Raw genomic sequence first — 20,884 nt, forward strand, 5'->3', positions numbered from 1 at the left:
TAATTGTTCCAATTCTGTTATATTTTCTTGGGTTGTAATTTCAATTTCATCCATTTTTATTTCTAAGGCTGCGGTGCGGTTTCCCAGCTCTCTTATTTCTTTGGTTAGGCTTTTTGTTATTTGGTCTGAGGTTTGTTTTAAAGCCTTATGAAGCATCTTTTCAAATTGTAATAATATTACTGGGGATACTGAGGAGGCTTGTGGAGAAGTTTGTGAGAGGATTTGTTCTGTATCTGACTCAAATGGAGAGTCTTGCTGTGACATTTTCTGTCTGTGAGAGCGCCCTGATGCAGTATCTTGTGAGGTGACTGGAGCTGCTTCAGCTGCAGTGAGTGCCTGTGAGCTCTTTGTGAGGTGATTTTTATTTCTGCCACAGTTTCCTCCCAGTACCATATTTCCTGCCCAAACTTTCACAGTTTGTTCCCTGGGGCAAAAAGGTTCAAATGGATACCTTTTGAGCCTGCAGGCTCCGCTTTGTCCTTCTCTTCTCTCCTCAGCGGTGTGGAGCTCTAACAATGCATGTCTGCTCTGCTAGGCTCCGCCTCCTGCCCTCTTCCTCTTTCCACTATTTCAACACCAAAGTTGCGTGATTTACAATGTGCTTTTTCGGCTTGTTTTCCACTATTGCAACTTGTCATGCCACTAGGGACTGAAAAGTTGCATCACAAGTTCTACCCCATGATTTACAATGAGTACCGTTCATATGTGTGCGACTTCAAGTCGCAGCAACTTCAAAGTAGTCCCTGCACTACTTTGGTCCCACTTTGATGCGACTTGAGGTCTATAGACCTCAAAAATACACAGGCATTGCTTCAAGTTTTGGCAAAAAGTTGAGGGAAACTCGCGGCAAAAAACACGCAGCTTTGGGCTTGCAATAGTGGAAACCAAGCCTTAATGCTGTGTCATGCGACTAATTCAAAACATCTGAGAAAAAGTCGCACGGAAGTTGGAACAAAGTAGTGCAAGAACTTTTTTTGGAGTTGCACCAATTAGAACACGGGAACATTGAAATACATGTGTTTTGACTTGTCCTGCGACTTCACATGTGTCAAGTCACACAACAACTCGCAGTAGTGGAAAGAGAGCCTAAGGCCACTTGGGACTGAAAAGTTGCATCACAAGTTGTACCCCATGATTTACAATGAGTACCGTTCATATGTGTGTGACTTGCTTATGCACATGCCGTATACACAGCAGGCACACATCTTTATTACAGAAATCCATATTTGGCATGGAAATTAACCACTTGCTTACTGGGCACTTAAACCCCCCTGCTCTCCTGACCAATTTTCAGCGCTGATCCATTTTGAATGACAATTGCGCGGTCATACTTAGCCAAATATTTTTTTTTTTTTTTTTTTTTTTAAGTTCCCACAAATAGAGCATTCTTTTAGTGGTATTTGATCACCTGTGTGTTTTTTTTTCTTTTGTTCAAATAATAAAAAATTATTTTGTATATTTTTGGATATTTTGATATTAAATTTTGCAAACAGGTAATTTTTCTTCTTCATAGATGTACGCTGATGAGGCGGCACTGATTGGTTACACTGATAGGCAGCACTGCTTGGGATCACTGGTGGGCATTGATAGGTGGCACTGGAAGGTGGTACTGGTGGGCACAGATGAGGCAAGAATTGCCTCTTCGGGACCAATGTCCCTTGCACCTAAGCCGGTGATCAGCTTTTATTTTTATCCTCATGCTGTCAGCGTGAGTAGAAAAAATGAACAGATCGGCCCTTACTTCGATCTGTAATCACCCAAGTCTCAGTGCGCGCGCAGCAGGGAGCATACGGGGAGCCCATCCTATGAGAGCCTCCCAGAAATTCAGGTCCACGCTGTGGCCGTCTTTTGGCTATAGCACAGACACCAAGTGGTTAATAGAAAAACAGATGCAGATTTCTAGGACTGGCCAAAAATAATGTTTAGAGTCAAAGGCAACTGATGACTTTCTATTAAAGGTCTAAATGGGCCATTAACATGCATCACAATTGAACTTAGGAATGTGTCTTTGCAAGGTTAAACTCATTAAAATCCTTTCTTATTTTTCCTTGGGGATAGACTGCAGAGGGATTATAAGTTTTGGGGGATGTCTACACCCCTGATAGGGTGAAGACACCTCCCAAATTTTGCCAATTTCACATTCAAAATGATTCACTTCCTGTCACATAGCCAAACAGGAAGTGAGGGTAAAACCCTAACTATGTATGTCCTTGGGGACACACAAGTCAAACTAAATAGTTTCCCCATTCGGGAAATTGCACTCTAGCATTTTGCCATGTACATCTCAAATTATTATGTATCTTGGGGTTTATTTACTAAAAGGTAAATCCACTTTGCACTACAAGTGCACTTAGAAGTGCAGTTGCTGGAGATCCGAGGGGGACATGCAAGGAAAAGAAAAAAAAGAAAAAACGCATCTTTGCCTCTACATGATTGGATGATAAAATCACCAATGCTACCTGTCTGATTTTCATCAACTACACTTGTATTGCAGAAGGATTTGCCTTTAATAAACCCCAAAATACCTAACAATTTGGGGTGTACACAACAAAGTGCTAGAGTGCAATTTGAATAATAGGGGCACTAGTTAGATTGACCTGTGTGTCCCCAAGGAAAAATATTAGGGTTTTACTCTCACTTCCTGTTTGGCTATGTGACAGAAAGTGAGGCCAATTTTAAGAAAAGGGACACAAAGCCCAACCTTTAAAAAAAATAAAAATCCTGATTTCCCTCAAATGTCCGCAATTAGAACAGGATTGTCTTCAGTAGGGATGAGCTTCGGGTTTTCGCCGAAACAGCGAACAATTTGGGGTGTTCGCGGCAAATTCGAATGCCACAGAACACCCTTTAAAAGTCTATGGGAGAAATCAAAAGTGCTAATTTTAAAGGCTTATATGCAAGTTATTGTCATAAAAAGTGTTTGGGGACCCGGGTCCTGCCCCAGAGGACATGGATCAATGCAAAAAAAAGTTTTAAAAACGGCCGTTTTTTCAGGAGTAGTGATTTTAATAATGCTTAAAGTCAAACAATAAAAGTGTAATATCCCTTTAAATTTCGTACCTGGGAGGTGTCTATAGTATGCCTGTAAAGGGGCGCATGTTTCCCGTGTTTAGAACAGTCTGACAGCAAAATGACATTTGGAAGGAAAAAACCCATTTAAAACTACCCGCGGCTATTGCATTGCCAACAATACACATAGAAGTTCATTGATAAAAACGGTGACCCCGCCCCCTCTGACGCATGACGGGACTTCCCTGTGGCATTCCCCGTGATGTCACAGGGAAGTCCCGTCAAGTCACCGTGCGTCAGAGGGGGCGGGGTCACCGGGTGGCCCCGCCCCCGTTATTTAAGAACCGTCAGACGAGGAGACTCCGTTACACAGCGGGAGCCTCCCTCCATGCCAGCATGGGTGCGGAGCGGCCCGGAGAAGAAAATGAAGAAGAGAAGAAGAGAAGAAGGAAGAAGAGAAGAGGATGAAGAAGAAGATGAAGAGAAGAGCGGGAGCCTCCCCCCCATGCCATGGGTGCGGAGCGGCCCGAGGAGAAGAAGATAGAAGACGCCGCGGAGGAGATGCTGGACGAGATGAAGGAAGATAGAAGAAAGAAGAAGCATTTAAATAAAGGAATTGTCAAAAACTGTCTCTTGTCATTTTTAAAATTTTTGACAGTTTTTTAGTGAAATGGTAGGGGTAAGTACCCCCTTACCATTTCACACAGGGGGGGCCGGGATCTGGGGATCCCCTTGTTAAAGGGGGCTTCCAGATTCCGATAAGCCCCCCCGCCCGCAGACCCCCACAACCACTGGTGGGGATGAGGCCCTTGTCCTCATCAACATGGGAACAAGGTGTTTTTGGGGGCTACCCCAAAGCACCCTCCCAATGTTGAGGGCATGTGGCCTGGTACGGTTCAGGAGGGGGGGCCGCACTCTCGTCCCCCCCTCTTTTCCTGCGGCCTGCCAGGTTGCGTGCTCGGATAAGGGTCTGGTATGGATTTTTGGGGGGACCCCACGCCATTTTTTTTTGGGCGCGATGTTCCCCTTAAAATCCATACCAGACCTGAAGGGCCTGGTATGGAATTTAGGGGGACCCCCACGTCATTTTTTTTCTTTAATTTTGGTTCGGGGTTTCCCTGTGGGGAATTCCCATGCCGTTTTTATCAATGAACTTCTATGTGTATTGTCGGCAATGCAATAGCCGCGGGTAGTTTTAAATGGGTTTTTTCCTTTCAAATGTCATTTTGCTGTCAGACTGTTCTAAGCACGGGAAACATGCGCCCATTTACAGGCATACTATAGACACCCCCCAGGTACGAAATTTAAAGGGATATTACACTTTTATTGTTTGACTTTAAGCATTATTAAAATCACTACTCCTGAAAAAACGGCTGTTTTTAAAACTTTTTTTTGCATTGATCCATGTCCCCTGGGGCAGGACCCGGGTCCCCAAACACTTTTTTTGACAATAACTTGCAAATAAGCCTTTAAAATTAGCACTTTTGATTATTCATGTTCGTATCCCATAGACTTTAACGGTGTTTGCATGTTCGAGCAAACTTTTTTCCTGTTCGCATGTTCTGGTGCAAACCGAACAGGGGGGTGTTCGGCTCATCCCTAGTCTTCAGCTTGATTTTAGTTCAGTGCTTCTCAACCCTGTCCCCAAGTACCCCCCAACAGGCCATGTTTGCAGGTTTTCCTTCATCTTGCACAGGTGCTTTAAATCAAAGTCAATGGCTTTGTATTTTGGACAGCTATTTTAGATAAGATAAATTTTCCTAAACATGTCCTGTGGGGGGGTACTTGAGGACTGAGGCTGAAAACCACTGCTCAAAAAGAGAATTGAATACTTACCACTCTGAAATGTTACTTTCCTGGTCACTATCCATGGCAGCATACACACAATCTATGCATGTGCTACCATGAAGGCACCAGGAAAGTAACTTAAAACTAAAAAAAATTAAAAAGGGATTTGTCCATGACATGCCAATCAGCCTAGTTAAGCTGCAGCTGGGAAATCCGTTGCATGAAAAGAACACATAAAACAAAGAATTTGAAACAATTTTATTGGTAAAAAAGCAAAGAAGCAAGGAAAGCAAAATACACACATGTATGTTAATTTGAGACACTAACAGAATAGGTTTGAGGTTTGACCCTTTTGCAGTGTAAATTAAAAGGAGTGCACCCACAAATGGACATCTATTAAAGGATTAAAACAACATTAGACACAACATCTTGAGAAAGAAATGTAAAAATAAGGCAGCACAGACAGTTAAATCAAAGTGAACGTAACAACAACAAAAATTGCCAACATAAAAAAAAGATTTCATGGTAAAATAACCACCACCCAAAAAAAAAAACAGCAAACCAAAGTAATAAATAAATTGCATAAAAACACAACTGTTTTGCAACAACATACAAATAGAAAATACATGTGTTAGAAACTCAATAAAGACACCCAAATGCACTCTCTTGCCGGCCCCCCACACACACAATTTTGGCTCTTTTCAGGGCAAAGTTAAGATTGCGATCTGCAAGCTTTATATAACATAGGTTTGTGTGCTAATGAGGCAATTGCAAACACATGGACAGTCCATTAAACACACAAAATGCAAGTTCACCCAATGTAGAGACTGAACTTCAAAGTGGGTACACCTGTTAAGGATGTCCTTAAATTACTAACCCAAAAAACACACTCTGAACATGCCCAGAAACATCCAGTAATGTTTACACACAAAAAGCACCACCAAAAAAAAAAAAACAAAGTCCCTGAGCATGCCCAGAACAACCCAAATGCAGCTAGCACAAAATAAGCCACCCCACTGTCCAAAATTAAGCACATCATCCAGCATGCACAAAAATTACAGATGGGACAAAACACCCCCCAGTCCAAGGGGGCAACTAAAGAGCCTAACATGTGCAAAAGTTATACAACAAATACCATTGCAGTGTAAGGGAACTGACTTGGCAATTTTACTAGTCCCCACTTGGCTGGCATATCTTCTAGTTATTGGCCTTAAAATGGGTATGGGGGCCCAGGTCCCACCCTAAGGGACATATATCAATGTCACCAATTGGACAACCCCAAAAACGAAACAAGGAGAAATGCCTTTAAATATGCCAAATTGCTTAAGGGCCAGTTCACACCAATGCAGTCCAGTGCATATTTTATGCATCAAAAATGCATGGAAATTCGGTTATATGGTGTGCAATGGCATAGTTCACACCAGTGCTTGCCGTTCCAGTGCGTTCCAGTTCCAGAAAAAAAAGTAGAACATGCTGCATTTTTTCTGCACTGGACTGTACTGGAAAGCTGTAAAACGCATCAAAAACGCACTGGAACGCACTTGTCCTTATTTAGGGTTAAGAAAAAAGAGGGGGAAAAAAGCACTGGACTGCATCAAAAACGCACTGGAACGCATCAAAAATGTGCATGCAGAAAAGCACCTGGAACGCGTCTGGACTGCGTTTCCGTGGTGTGAACTGGCCCTAAGGGCCCTAAGGGCCAGATCACACCATAGAAACGCAGTCCGGATGCGTTCCAGGTGCTTTTCTGCATGCACGTTTTTTATGCGTTCCAGTGCGTTTTTGGTGCATTTTTGATGCAGTCCAGTGCTTTCCCCTCCTCTTTTTTCTTAACCTTAAATAAGGACCAGTGTGTTGCAGTGCGTTTTTGGTGCATTTAGGTGTGTTCCAGTGCATTTCTGATGCATTTTACAGCGTTCCAGTACAGTCCAGTGCATAAAAAATGCAGCATGTTCTACTTTTTTTTTTGGGGAACTGGAAACGCACTGGAACTGCAAGCACTGGTGTGAACTATGCCATTGAAAACCATATAACCTACTTTTGTGCGTTTTTGATGCAGAAAAAAATGCACTGGACTGCATGTGGTGTGAACTGGCCCTTAAGGAATAAAAGTTATTTAAAACTACTCGTGGCTATAATGAAATGTCGGTCCGGCAATTAGGGACGAGCTGAACACCCCCCTGTTCGGTTCGCACCAGAACTTGCGAACAGGCAAAAAATTTGTTCGAACACGTGAACACCGTTAAAGTCTATGGGACACGAACCTGAATAATCAAAAGTGCTAATTTTAAAGGCTTATATGCAAGTTATTGTCATAAACAGTGTTTGGGGACCCGGGTCCTGCCCCAGGGGACATGGATCAATGCAAAAAAAAGTTTTAAAAATGGCCGTTTTTTCGGGAGCAGTGATTTTAATAATGCTTAAAGTGAAACAATAAAAGTGTAATATTCCTTTAAATTTCGTACCTGGGGGGTGTCTATAGTATGCCTGTAAGGGGGCTCATGTTTCCCATGTTTAGAATAGTCTGACAGACTGTCTGACAAAATTTCAAAGGAAAAAAAGTCATTTCAAACTATTCACGGCTATTAATGAATTGCCGGTCCGACAATACACATAAAAGTTCATTGATAAAAACGGCATGGGAATTCCCCACAGGGCAACCCCGAACCAAAATTTAAAAAAAATGACGTGGGGGTCCCCCTAAATTCCATACCAGGCCCTTCAGGTCTGTTATGGATATTAAGGGGAACCCCGGCCAAAATTTAAAAAAAAAATGACGTGGGGTCCCCCCAAATTCCATACCAGGCCCTTCAGGTCTGGTATGGATATTAAGGGGAACCCTGGCCAAAATTTTAAAAAGAAATGGTTTGGGGTCCCCCTCAAAATCTATACCAGACCCTCCAGGTCTGGTATGGATTTTAAGGGGAACCCTGCGCCAAATTTTTTTTAAAAAATGGCGTGGGGTCCCCCCAAAAATCCATACCAGACCCTTATCCGAGCACGTAACCTGGCAGGCCACAGGAAAAGAGGGGGGACGAGAGAGTGGCCCCCCCTCCTGAACCGTACCAGGCCACATGCCCTCAACATTGGGAGGGTGCTATGGGGTAGCCCCCCAAAACACCTCGTCCCCATGTTGATGGGGACAAGGGCCTCATCCCCACAACCCTTGGCCGGTGGTTGTGGGGGTCTGTGGGCGAGGGGCTTATCGAAATCTTGAAGCCCCCTTTAACAAGGGGACCCCCAGATCCCGGCCCTCCCCCTGTGTGAAATGGTAAGGGGGTACAAAAGTACCCCTACCATTTCACAAAAAAAGTGTCAAAAATGTTAAAAATGACAAGAGACAGTTTTTGACAATTCCTTTATTTAAATGCTTCTTCTTTCTTCTATCTTCTATCTTCCTTCGGTTTCTTCCTCCATCTTCTTCTTCTTCTGGTTCTTCCTCCGGTGTTCTCGTCCGGCATCTTCCTCCGCGACGTCTTCTTATCTTCTTCTCCTCGGGCCGCTCCGCATCCATGATGGCATGGAGGGAGGCTCCCGCTGTGTGACGCTTCTCCTCTTCTGACGGTTCTTAAATAACGGGGGGCGGAGCCACCGGTGACCCCGCCCCCTCTGACGCACGGGGACTTGATGGGGACTTCCCTGTGGCATTCCCCGTGATGTCAGAAGGGGGCGGGGTTACGTAACGGGTGACCCCGCCCCCCTCTGACGTCACAGGGAATGCCATAGGGAAGTCCCCGTCAAGTCCCCATGCATCAGAGGGGGGCGGGGTCACCGCGTGGCCCCGCCCCCCTTATTTAAGAACCTTCAGAAGAGGAGAAGATTCACACAGTGGGAGCTTCCCTCCATGCCATCATGGATGCGGAGCCGCCCGAAAAGAAGATGAAGACAAGAAGATGAAGACAAGAACATGAAGAGAAAAAGATGAAGAGAGAAGCGTCACACAGTGGGAGCCTCCCTCCATGCCATCATCGTGGATGCAGAGCGGCCCGAGGAGAAGAAGGGAAGAAGACACCGACGCCGCGGAGGAAGATGCCGGACGAGAACACCAGAAGAAGAACCAGAAGAACCAGAAGAAGAAGAAGATGCAGGAAGAAACTGAAGGAAGAAAGAAGATAGAAGAAAGAAGAAGCATTTAAATAAAGGAATTGTCAAAAACTGTCTCTTGTCATTTTTAATATTTTTGACAGTTTTTTTTGTGAAATGGTAGGGGTACTTTTGTGCCCCCTTACCATTTCACACAGGGGGGAGGGCTGGGATCTGGGGGTCCCCTTGTTAAAGGGGGCTTCCAGATTCCGATAAGCATCCCCACCCACAGAACCCCACAACCACCGGCCAAGGGTTGTGGGGATGAGGCCCTTGTCCTCATCAACATGGGGACAAGGTGTTTTCGGGGGCAACCCCAAAGCACCCTCCCAATGTTGAGGGCATGTGGCCTGGTACGGTTCAGGAGGGGGGGCACTCTCTCGTCCCCCCCTCTTTTCCTGCGACCTGTCAGGTTGCGTTGCTGGATAAGGGTCTGGTATGGATTTTTAGGAGGACCCCACGCCGAATTTTTTTAAATTTTGGTGAGGGGTCCCCCTTAAAATCCATACCAGACCTGAAGGGCCTGGTATGGATTTTTAGGGGGACTGCACACCTTTTTTTTTTTTGGCGTGGGGTTCCCTTTAATATCCATACAAGACCTGAAAGGCCTGGTATTGAATTTCGGGGGAACCCCACGCATTTTTTTCCTGAATCTTGTTTGTTTTCTTAATGCTGTTTTTATCAATGAACTTTTATGTGTATTTCCGGACCGACATTTCATTAGAGCCGCACAAAGTGAACCAGCGTTAAAAAAAAAAAAAAGTCTAGAGGTGTGCCCGTTCAACCTATGCAAATGCATTTACGTTGCCTGACATTTACTAATATTTTGCTGGCGCAGTGAAGCAGAGTATTTGAACAAGCGCAAATGCCCTTTGAGCATGCGCAGTGTATAAATTCACCTCCCGCAGTTTAAATGTATTTGCCGGCGCTACCGGCTTATTCAGAGAAAGTCACTTTCTCATTCTATTTTGGCCATATTTGTGACTTGGACAGTTAGTACTACACTTCCCCACATCACCCCACATCACCCCCATATTATTGGCACTTCCAGCTTTTTTAAATTTGAAGTTAAAGATGCCGTGCACCAGGTCTATAGTGGCGTACAGATCACCTCTTCCCATGCGCTGGGAAGAGAATAGTAAATGGGGGATCGCGCTGTGTTCCCGGCGCAAATGCTTTGTAAATACGAAAATGTCATTTGCGCATCGGCGTGCACCACAAGTCATGGCGCAAATGCTTTGTAAATCAGCCCCATGGAGTCAGCCAAATACTTGCTGCACCATTCCGATCTCCCAAAACACAGATATAAAAACTCAATGTTGATACATCTGCTAAATGCTGCCAGGGCTTGTATACCAGCACTTTGGAAGCAGGAATCCCCTTCTACACTTTGGTTGTGATTTGTTAAAATGGCCAAAATTAATTATATGGAAAATATTACAGCCTCATTGAAAGGGAAAGAGGAGAAATTCAGACACACGCGGTTTCACTGGTCTCTTTGCATGTTCCAGGGAGTAAGACATTTCTCTCACAGCGGAGGAGCAATATTCCACGTTATATCCTTTTATGAATAAAGAATGTAAAAGAAACAAAGAATACACAACTGTGAGGCTAGGGTATTGACCTATAGCTGAACGCCTCAGAGTCAACTTTCATACATTTTCCATAACTTCTACTGTAAAGGAGTTGCCTTCCTAAAAAGTGGTTACCTTAATATAGAAGAAGGTAAAACTCAGATACCAAATGTGTTGTGTTACTAACAATACAGTCTTGTATATTATACCCCTCCTTTTCCTATGTAAAAACTGAGGAGAAGAATGCATTTCATTTATTTGCCTTGTCCTTGTTATTTGTAACCAACTTTCCTTGATCATCCTTTATTGAGCAAATATGCCTTGCTTCCTTACTATTAATATATTTAAAACTTTGGAGGGATTTTATTACTCTCCTCCACTATTTGTCTCTCTTGGCCTATTTTTGCTGCCCTGATTGCACTTTTACATTTCTTATTGGATTCCTTGTAATGTTGGGATGCCAACAATGACCCCTCGGCCTTATATTTTTCATAGGCCATTTTTTTCTCTTTATTTTTGTGGGAAAGTAGTCCAAGTGAATGTCGGGGGCATATTGGGTTTGTGTTTGTCACATTCATGACAAAAGAGAGGATTGTAGTAATATGCCCAAACTATTGTGATTGATATGCTTTGATATGCTCTGCTATTTCAGTATACAAGATAGCTTAAATTTGCAACTATAACAGAAGCACTGTAATATATATATTACATATATTATTATTGTTTGTCTGGGACAGGATGCATGACTTTTGATTCATAACCAGATGGCCTGTTGACCCGTGTTAACTCATGATGACGTATCTTAAAGGGTCACCAACTTGTATAACCATATAACTATATATTTCTATACAAATACATAATTTACTAACCACTCCCCCCTCCCCTCTTTCTATTGGTATGTTGAACCATGTATAAGCTGTAACACACCTAATAAAGGCAGATAATTTCTTGAACTCACTTCTTGTGTCTAATGTTCATTGAGATGCCTCACGGTACCGGGGGTCTTCGGTGGTCTGCAACATTAACCACTTGGGTGGTCTGTCATGTACCTGGAGCACTCTAAAAACCCTTCAATGCCTTTTCCTGCTAAAGTTAAGGCACCCAGATTTAACTTTGGCTCTTTTATATTTGTTGCCGATTAGAATGCACAGGCTAATGCCATTATTTAATATGCTCTTAAAGCTCTCCCATTTTCCTCAGTTTTCAATGTTTATAGAATTTGATCCCATCTAATATATTGTAGTATGGAGTGCAGTTTGGAAAGGTTGGTTCTTTTGAAATGAACCATTCTTGCACTACACTCATGCCTCCTTTACCTATGAGTTACATTGAATGAAATTACTCTGTGGTCACTGTATCCTAGGTTATGCCTTATTTCCACATCTGCAATCATATCTGCATTGTTTGTAATTAGTAGATCTAGCAGAGCTTTATTTCTAGTTGGAGCATGCACCAATTTGCACATGAAGTTGTTCTGCAAGTGATTTAAGAAATGGTGAGCCTTAAATAAGTGAGCAGTTCCATCTGCTTTATCTGCTCAGTCAATATCTGGATGATTGAAGTCCCCTATTATAATAACTTTGCCCTGCCATTATTCCTAACTGAGACCGGAGGTGAGACCTCATCCTTCAGGTTAGGGGTCATGTAGCGTACACCCACTATTAATTTGCCATTTTTTCTTCCCTTTGAAGCACCCAATACAGGGATTCTGCCTATTCCCTTGCCCTATTAGGAATGTCATCCCTTGTGTTCACTAGCAAATCATTTTTGAGATACAGGCACACCTCACGTCCACTTCTTCCTTCCCTGTACCTCCGTTCTTTGCTAGACTTATATTGTTAGTAAAACAACACAGAATGTACCCTTGTGTCCAAAAAAGACTTGAAAAACTTAATGTAAATAAATTACCAGGACCAGATGGCTTACACTCAAGAGTCCTCAAAGAACTTAGCCAGGTTTTAGCCAGACCGTTATTCCTATTTTAAAGTAAAGCTTACTGAAAGGAATGGTACCAGCTGATTGATGAAAAGATAAGATAATAATATTGGTACCAATATTTAAAAAAGAGATAAGATATATACCTGGGAACTACAAGCCAGTCAGTCTAACATCGATAGTATGTCAATTATTGGAGGGGATGATAAGGGATAATATCCAATAATCTGCTTATGAAAACAGTATCTTTAGTAGTAATCAGCGTCGATTTATGAAAGATCGTTCTTGGCAGACCAATCTCACATAGGTTGGACTTGATGGACTTGTGTCTTTTTTTCCTTGTCAAAAGATTTTATTGAGTATATAAATAAGTAGATAACGAATACATGAGTAAACATATTGTGGTAAAGATAAGATGCTAAAATTATTAGTTAATAATAGATTATTACATAACATATAAATTGGGGTAATTGGGTATAACCTGGATAAGGTGTAGAATACCTAAGTAGGAGCTAATAAAGAGTAAGTAGATTCTCAAATGGTACCTGTGCCCACAACTTGAGCTATGTCAGAAATGTCTGAAGGAGACTACAATCTACTAGGAAAAGAGCTTCAGGATCGGAAAGTGGATAGGGAAGAAGAGAAAGGAGAGAAGGAGTAGAACATAGAAAGGAGAGGGTCCACAGGGTTGGATTGAGATCCATCATGAAGTCTGTGCGTTTTTTATATATCAGCTTAAATCATTGCAACTCAGCTACCATGGCAGTAGAACATTCTCATCAAAGTTAGATGGTAAATGATGTGTTATCCATGGGTGCCATTGTTTTTCAAATTTGGGAAGCAGAGCGTTGTCAATGGCTACCATTTTGGCATGAATCATGGCGTTAGTCATCCTATTCTTCGTCTCAGCCACTACCAATGTCGGGGACCGCCATGCCTTTGCCATAGTTTGCTTAGCTACTGTTAGAAGTTGTACAAATAGTTTAAATTGAATCAAAGTTAGCGATCCTGGTTTCAGATTAAGTAATGCGGTAGCAGGATCAGGCTGTAGTTGCAAACCAAACATTTTGGAGGCCATTTTAAAGATCTCTTTCCAAAAGGTTTGTGCTATTGGGCATGTCCACCAGATGTGTAGTTGTGTGCCTGGCTCTGAACAACCATGATAACATTGCGCGGAACAGGTTGGTACATATTTTGCAACCCTAGTTGGTACAAGGTACCATCTTGTCAATACTTTATAATTAGCCTCTACCTCAATAATATTTGGGGAGGCTGATTTGGTAGATGACCAGATTTGATCCCATTCTGTAGTGTTGAGCGTTCGACCCAGGTCCTCCTCCCATCTCTGGACATAAGATGGTTTATCCAGTTCAGGTTGAACTATTAAATGTGAATAAAGTAAGGAAATCAAGCCTTTTGTGTGGGGATCTTTCCTGCAGATAGATTCAAATGCAGTAAAGTGTGTGAGAGGAGTGTCAGAGCTTATAAAAGGAGTGAAAAAGTTTTTAATTTGCAGGTATCGGAATAGTTCTGATTGAGGTATGCCGTAGTTTTCGCAAAGGGTTGGAAAAGGGATGAAAGATGTATTATTGACAAATTTATGTATGTTCAAGATTTCCCTGGATGACCATTCTCGAAAGGATTTGGGAGCAGTCCAAGCAGGATAAAAAGCGGGTTTTTTTAAGAATGAGAGAAGGGGTTTATGTGTAGATTGTAATTTGTGTTTGGATTGAAGACTGTCCCATAGAGAAATGAAATGTTTGGTGATGGGGTTTCGTAAACCTTTACGATCTTTAGGATGCAGCCAAAGCAGGTTCGAGATCGATAAAGGATCACATTCAGTAGCTTCAATTGAAACCCATAATGGGATTTCCTGTCTTGCGTGATATTTAGTTAGGCTAGCAATATGAGCTGCCTTGTAATATGTTGCAAAGTTTGGTACGCCTAAGCCTCCATTAACTTTGGGAAGATAAAGTGTGTGCAAAGGTATGCGTGGTTTGGATGCCCCCCATATGTATGAAATTGCTTTTTTCTGTATTAGTCGTAGATAATAAGCGGGAATTGAAATTGGTAAAACCCTAAACAGATATAGTAACTTAGGCAGGATTGTCATCTTTATTGCGTTAATTCTACCAAACCATGATAATGGAAGTAGAGACCAAGATTTCAGCAGGTTTGTTACATTTTTGAGAATCAGTGGATAATTTGCTGAGAAAAGATCTGATAAAGAAGCCGTAAAATGAATCCCTAGATATGGTATTGATTTTTCCGCCCAGGTAAACGGAAGTCCTACCTTTGCTGAATTTAATTCCAGATTAGATAGGGAAATATTTAATGCTAAGCATTTTTTAGGGTTAATTGATAAGCCTGAAAAAGCAGCAAACCTATTGAGGATGGGGAGGAGATTAGGTCCTGAGACCTGTGGGGATGATAGAAATAGGAGGATATCGTCTGCAAACAGACAAAGTTTATGTTGATATCCTCCTAGTTCTATTCCGGTTATTTTGGGATCTGATCGAATCGAAAGGGCAAGCGGTTCTATTAAGAGGGCAAATAAAAGGGGGGAGAGTGGACATCCTTGCCTTGTGCCTTTTTCTATATTAAAGGGGTCAGATTTGTAACCTGCATACTTAATGTATGCTTTTGGTTTATTATACAATGCAGTGATCCAAGTTATAAAGTTAGGGCCAAAACCCCATTTCTGAAGTGAGTAATGTAAGTAGGGCCAGGAGATGGAATCAAAGGCTTTTTTAAGATCCAGAGATATAAAGCATGAAGGAATACGGCGTGTTTTAGCAATGTGTGCCAAAAGAACCGCTCTACGTACATTATCGCCTGCTTGGCGTGTAGGCATGAAGCCTACTTGATCACAATGTATAAGATTACCTATAATTCCATTGAGGCGGGCCGCTAAAATCTTTGCTAATAGTTTGATATCCAAATTTAATAAGGAAATGGGACGGTAGTTATTACAGGATGTGTCGTCAGAATGAGGCTTAGGGATCATACAAATAGATGCTCATTATGAACAGTCTCCATCTGGGGTCCTTACACACCAGCTGTATCGGCTTGCTGGTTGGTGTTGTGATACAACGTTGGGATGGCCTTTTATGGAGTATACACTGTGGTTGGTTATACGGACACCCCAGTCCCCACGCTGCCTTAAGTTGCTTCTATGAATTATGCCGCCTCAGCTCCCGTGGGGGAGCCATGTCCTCGGCCACCCCTATGCTGGCTGCCCCGCATTGCATTTGCTGTCTGAATGGATATGTCTATTGCATCTGCTCTTGACGAGTGGGACAACCCACGAAACGCGTCGAGCTACATTTGATGCCACAACTACACCTTATATGGACTGATACTTACCTATTTTACCATCCTTATTCTTTGTTTTTACTTATATACTCATAGATGAATACATTTATACCATGTGGACGCATGTACCAGTATTGGGCTTTTTGCCATTATATATATGTCCATTACCTTGTTCATACGTTGTGTGTATGTACTTTTTCATACATCTTTTTATACACCATGTTCAGGTCCTATGCAAGCTCTGTTACATACAAGATGAATCATGTATTTATGCTACTCAAATAAATTATAATATGCACATACCTCCACTACCCAGTTGTTTCATTTAAAGTCCCAACTTCCTTGAACTTTGAACCAAATTATCGGGATGGAGGTACCTTCGGGTACTTCATCTAAAGTCCCAACTCCCCTTTTTATTTATTAATACAAATAGTTGCGGTCAATGATTCCTGTCTGAAGGATTTACCTTCTAGTAAGAAATTAAAAGCATCGGCCAAAATAGGGGAGAGGATGTCTGAAAAAGTACGATAGTATAATGCAGAATAGCCATCAGGACCTGGTCTTTTGTTTAGTTTTAATTCTTTGATTGCTTTGGTTACATCATTCACAGTGATGGGTGCTTCGAGTATAGTCTTTTGGGTGTTAGACATCTTGGGTATGGAGATATCTGAGAAGAAGGCATCGGCTTCAATGGTATTACATTTATTTGTTTCTGAGTATAGGGAGGTTAGGTGGGAGCAAAATTTGTGAACAATTTTACTGGGATTACTAGTGTATGTATCATTAAACAATTTAAGTCTAATTGGCTTAAAAGATTTGTTTAATGACTTAAGTGCGCGTGCCATAAAAGTACCAAACTTATTGGATTTCATGTAGAAGGCATGTCGAGAGCGTTTTAGATATTTATCCGCGGATTCTGTGAGGAACAAGTCATATTCCAGACGTGCTTTTTCTAGACGACTTTTGGTAAGCGGCGTTGGATTATCTTGGAAAGCTATAAAGGAAGAGTTAAATTCAGTTTCTAATTTTCTTGCAAGATTCCTGCGTTCCTGTTTGAATTATGCGAATTGCCTTTGTAAGGTGCCACGCAGCACAGGTTTATGTGCTTCTCACAATGTTATTGGGGAAATGTCAGGACTTTTGTTGTGTATTAAATATTCTTTTAGTGCTTGTTCAATTATTAAACTATGCGACGAGTGTTTGAGTAATATATCTGGGAGGTACCAAGTAGGGTCATGATTTTTGGGTATAGTGGAAGTGATGGTAGTAAGGACTGCGTTATGATCAGACCATGGGATGGGGATTATATGTGATGTAAGTAACTCTGGGATCATACCTATTGTTAGAAATATATGGTCAATGCGAGTGAATGTTTGATGTGGGTATGAATAATAAGTGTATTTCCTTTTAGTCGGATTACATTCTCTCCAAGAATCTACCAATTTATGTTTAGAAAGAAGTTGGGAGAGAGATATCTTAGTTGAACTTCGAGGAGGAGTGTATGGTGATGTGTCCAGAAACGGGAGGAGGACCTGATTAGAATCTCCGCATACGACAAGTGTTCCCATCTTGTGTGTAGATACTACTTGTAAAAGATGGGTGAGAAAAGGTATAGGTTGTTTATTGGGTGCGTAATATGACACAACAGTTATTTCTGTATCCATTATATGTCCCAAAAGAATTAAATACCTCCCTTCGGGGTCTTTTATTTCAGAATGGAGTGTAAATGGAGTGGTGCGGTGGAAGGCTATGAGTGTTCCACGTTGTTTAGTAGTGGCTGAAGCTGAGAATACTTGCGGATAAAAGGAGCTTACAAATTTAGGTGTAGAAGTTGTCGTAAAGTGTGTTTCTTGTAGGCACACTATGTGTGCTTTGTTTGCATGAAACGAACGGAAAGCTTTCGTTCTTTTCTGCGGTATATTGAGACCCTGAACATTCAGGGTTAATATGTTTAAAGGTGCCATGGCAGCTGAGCTAGGAAATTATACTCACAGACTCTTGATGTTCTTTGGCTGTATGGAATGACCTGTGTTGGCCTGAAGGAAAGCAAGGAGGAAGGAAATCCAGGATAGACTAGAGTGAAAGAAAAGTAAGAACCGTAAGAAATAATACAATTTATTTTTAAAATCTGATTGTAAATAGCGTCAAAAATTACCCGTGATTGGGGATACAACTCCCCATCAGGGGATAGAGGGCCTACATCGACCACCCACATAATAAGAGTGGGGAGTCGAGGGAGATAAGGTGGAGCACACGGAACATCCGCGTGTGGGAGAACCGCCTATAAAAAAAAAACATCATGAAGATGAATAATTATAACCTGCCGGGTATAATAAAATGGCTCCAAATGTCTTATATTTTCCTAAAGCAAAGGGGGAATATACATATAGTACGTACTAATGGACAGTCTAATCTAACAATTATATAAGTGGGAATGAGCCACGAGAGGGGTTAAGGTATAAACCAGGAAGACTGGAAGCTAGGAAGGGACATGTGAGCAATTGGAACTAAATCAAACCCAGTTCTGTATTAGTCAAACTAACTATTATAAATCAATTGAGAAAACATATAGTATGTAATTAGGGATATTACATCGACTAGCTGGGTTTTCGTGCCTAAATATGATGAATTTAACTTAAAAATAAATATATATATATATATATATATATATATATATATATATATATATATATATATATACACAATAGCATACATACACACATATATATATATATATATATATATACACACACATATATATATATATATATATATATATATATATATATATATATATATATATATATATATATATATATATATATACACATACACCTACATATACACCTACATATACATACATACACACATATATATACATACATACACAAAGACATATACATATACAGACACATATACATACATACATGCGCATACACATAGTACACATACATATATATATATATATATATATATATATATATATATATCTCTGAAATCTGGGTCCAGGTATTTAACCTGATCCCAAACTCCAAACCCGCAAATAAGAGCTTATATATTATAACAAATTAAACCAGATATAATAAAGTAAAATAAACTAAAATAAACTATGTTTCTATGCATATGTGATAGAAAACAGTCCAATAAATTGGTGTTCAGTTATGAAAAATAATATGGTAGCGTAGATTGTTTATATAAAATAAATAAATTAATTAATCAATTAATTAAAATAAATAAATAAATAAAAATAAATAAAAATTAATTAATTAATTTAAAAAAAAAGAGAAAAAGTCAAACACAGCAGAGATCTTTCAAAAATCGCTGCTAAGTTGTGATTATGAAGAGGAGGATTATAGGATTAACTAATCAGTCCATGGAATCTTCTTGTTCTTGAGGTGGAGAAGCGAAGCACCCTCTCTTGTGGGATTGCTGCATTCCAGTTGTTTCTTGGGACTGAGATGAATTGCGTGGAGAGAAGGATGAAGACGCTCTTCTACGTGAGGCAGAAGTGGAGGGTAGGTCATCAATCAGGTGTAGGTCTTGAAGTGCCTTTTGAAGTTCTTTTGGTGAACTGCAGGTATGTCTTGAACCCTGGTAACTGAAGCGAATAGAGAATGGGAAACCCCATTGGTAGGTGATTTTATGTCGCTGCAATTCCATAAGCAGTGGTTTCATTGCACGTCTTTTTGATATGGTTAATTGGGAGAGGTCCGAAAAGAGCTGATAATTATGACCTTAAAATGTTAAGGCTTCTTTCTCTCTGGCTGCCGTCAGAAGCTGCTCTTTCGTTCGATAAAAATGAAACTTAGCGATAATATCGTGTGGGGGGCCATCTGTTTTTTTTTTGGCATAAGGGCTCTGTGGACTCTGTCCATTTCCAAGCGTTCAAGGGGTATACCTGGTATTAGCTCTTGAAATAGTGCTGTTATTGTAGAATTCAGGTCAGTAATTGTTTCGGGTATGCCCCTGATGCGTAAATTAGATCTTCTGGCGCGATTCTCATAATCTTCTAACTTATTTTGCAGTGTTAGGTTTTCTTCTTTGAGGCATTTTATTTCTGACATAAATTCCTGGGCAGAGTTTTCAAATTCATCTGCTCTGTGTTCCAATTCTTCAGTGCGCTTCCCCAGTTCTCTTATCTCTCTGGTTAAGCTGTTAGTTATGTGTTCAGATGTTTGTTTTAATGCTTTCTGCAGCATTTTCTCAAATTGTTTTATAAGACCTGGAGAGGCAGAGGATTCCTGTGGAGATTTCTGTGACTGAAAAGTCTCAGTATCAGATTCCTCAGTGAGAGCTCAGTGCAAGGGGGAGGGGAATCTGCAGCCTCTGTATCAGCTCTCTGCATAAGGATGATTTTACACACAGGGCTGTCACAGATACCCCAGAAACAGTACACCAAGCACCACTGTCCCTGTCCCTATACACATCTGTCACAGTGCCCCCATAAAACATCTGTACCAGTGTACAAAACATCTGTCAGTCCCCCATCTCATCTATACCAGTGCACAAAACATCTGCAATAACAGAATACCATTGTGACATCAACATCTGTCAGTGTCCACCGGTTGCCAATAAACATCTATTTGTGTCTGCTGGTGGCTGATCAACATCTGTCAGTGTACCAGTGTCCCACCAATAAATAAATAAAACATTTAAACCGTCCTTGTCCAAAGGCCAACGCACACGTTGGTCCCGTACACATACGTAAACAGGGATCGCACCACACATGTGATGTATCGCCGTGAACATCATAACAAGAGCAATAATTCTAGCACCAAACCTCCTGTGTAACTCTAAATTGGCAACCAATAAAGTCTTATAAAGCATTGCTTAGGGAGATTTTCAAATACCGGAGTTTGGCGCCATTTCACAAGCATGTGCAATTTTAAAGCGTGGTGTGTTTGGTATCTATTTACCCGGCGCAACACTATATTTTATATTTTACTGAAACTGTGGGAATTATATTGTCTCTGTGTGCACTGAAATTAATTAAAATGTATTTATGCGCTACTGTGTAAAATTGCGTTAGAAAAACTGCTGCGCAAATACCGCGTGGCATAAAAATTTGCAAAACTCACTAATTTATTCTCTAGGGCCTCTGCTACAAAAATATATAATGTTTGGGGGCTCTAAGTAATTTTCTAGCAAAAATACAGATTTTTACTTGTAAAAAAAAAAAC

The sequence above is a fragment of the Aquarana catesbeiana genome, linkage group LG07 (assembly GCF_042186555.1).
Source record: "Aquarana catesbeiana isolate 2022-GZ linkage group LG07, ASM4218655v1, whole genome shotgun sequence".
In the NCBI taxonomy this organism is placed as follows: domain Eukaryota; kingdom Metazoa; phylum Chordata; class Amphibia; order Anura; family Ranidae; genus Aquarana; species Aquarana catesbeiana.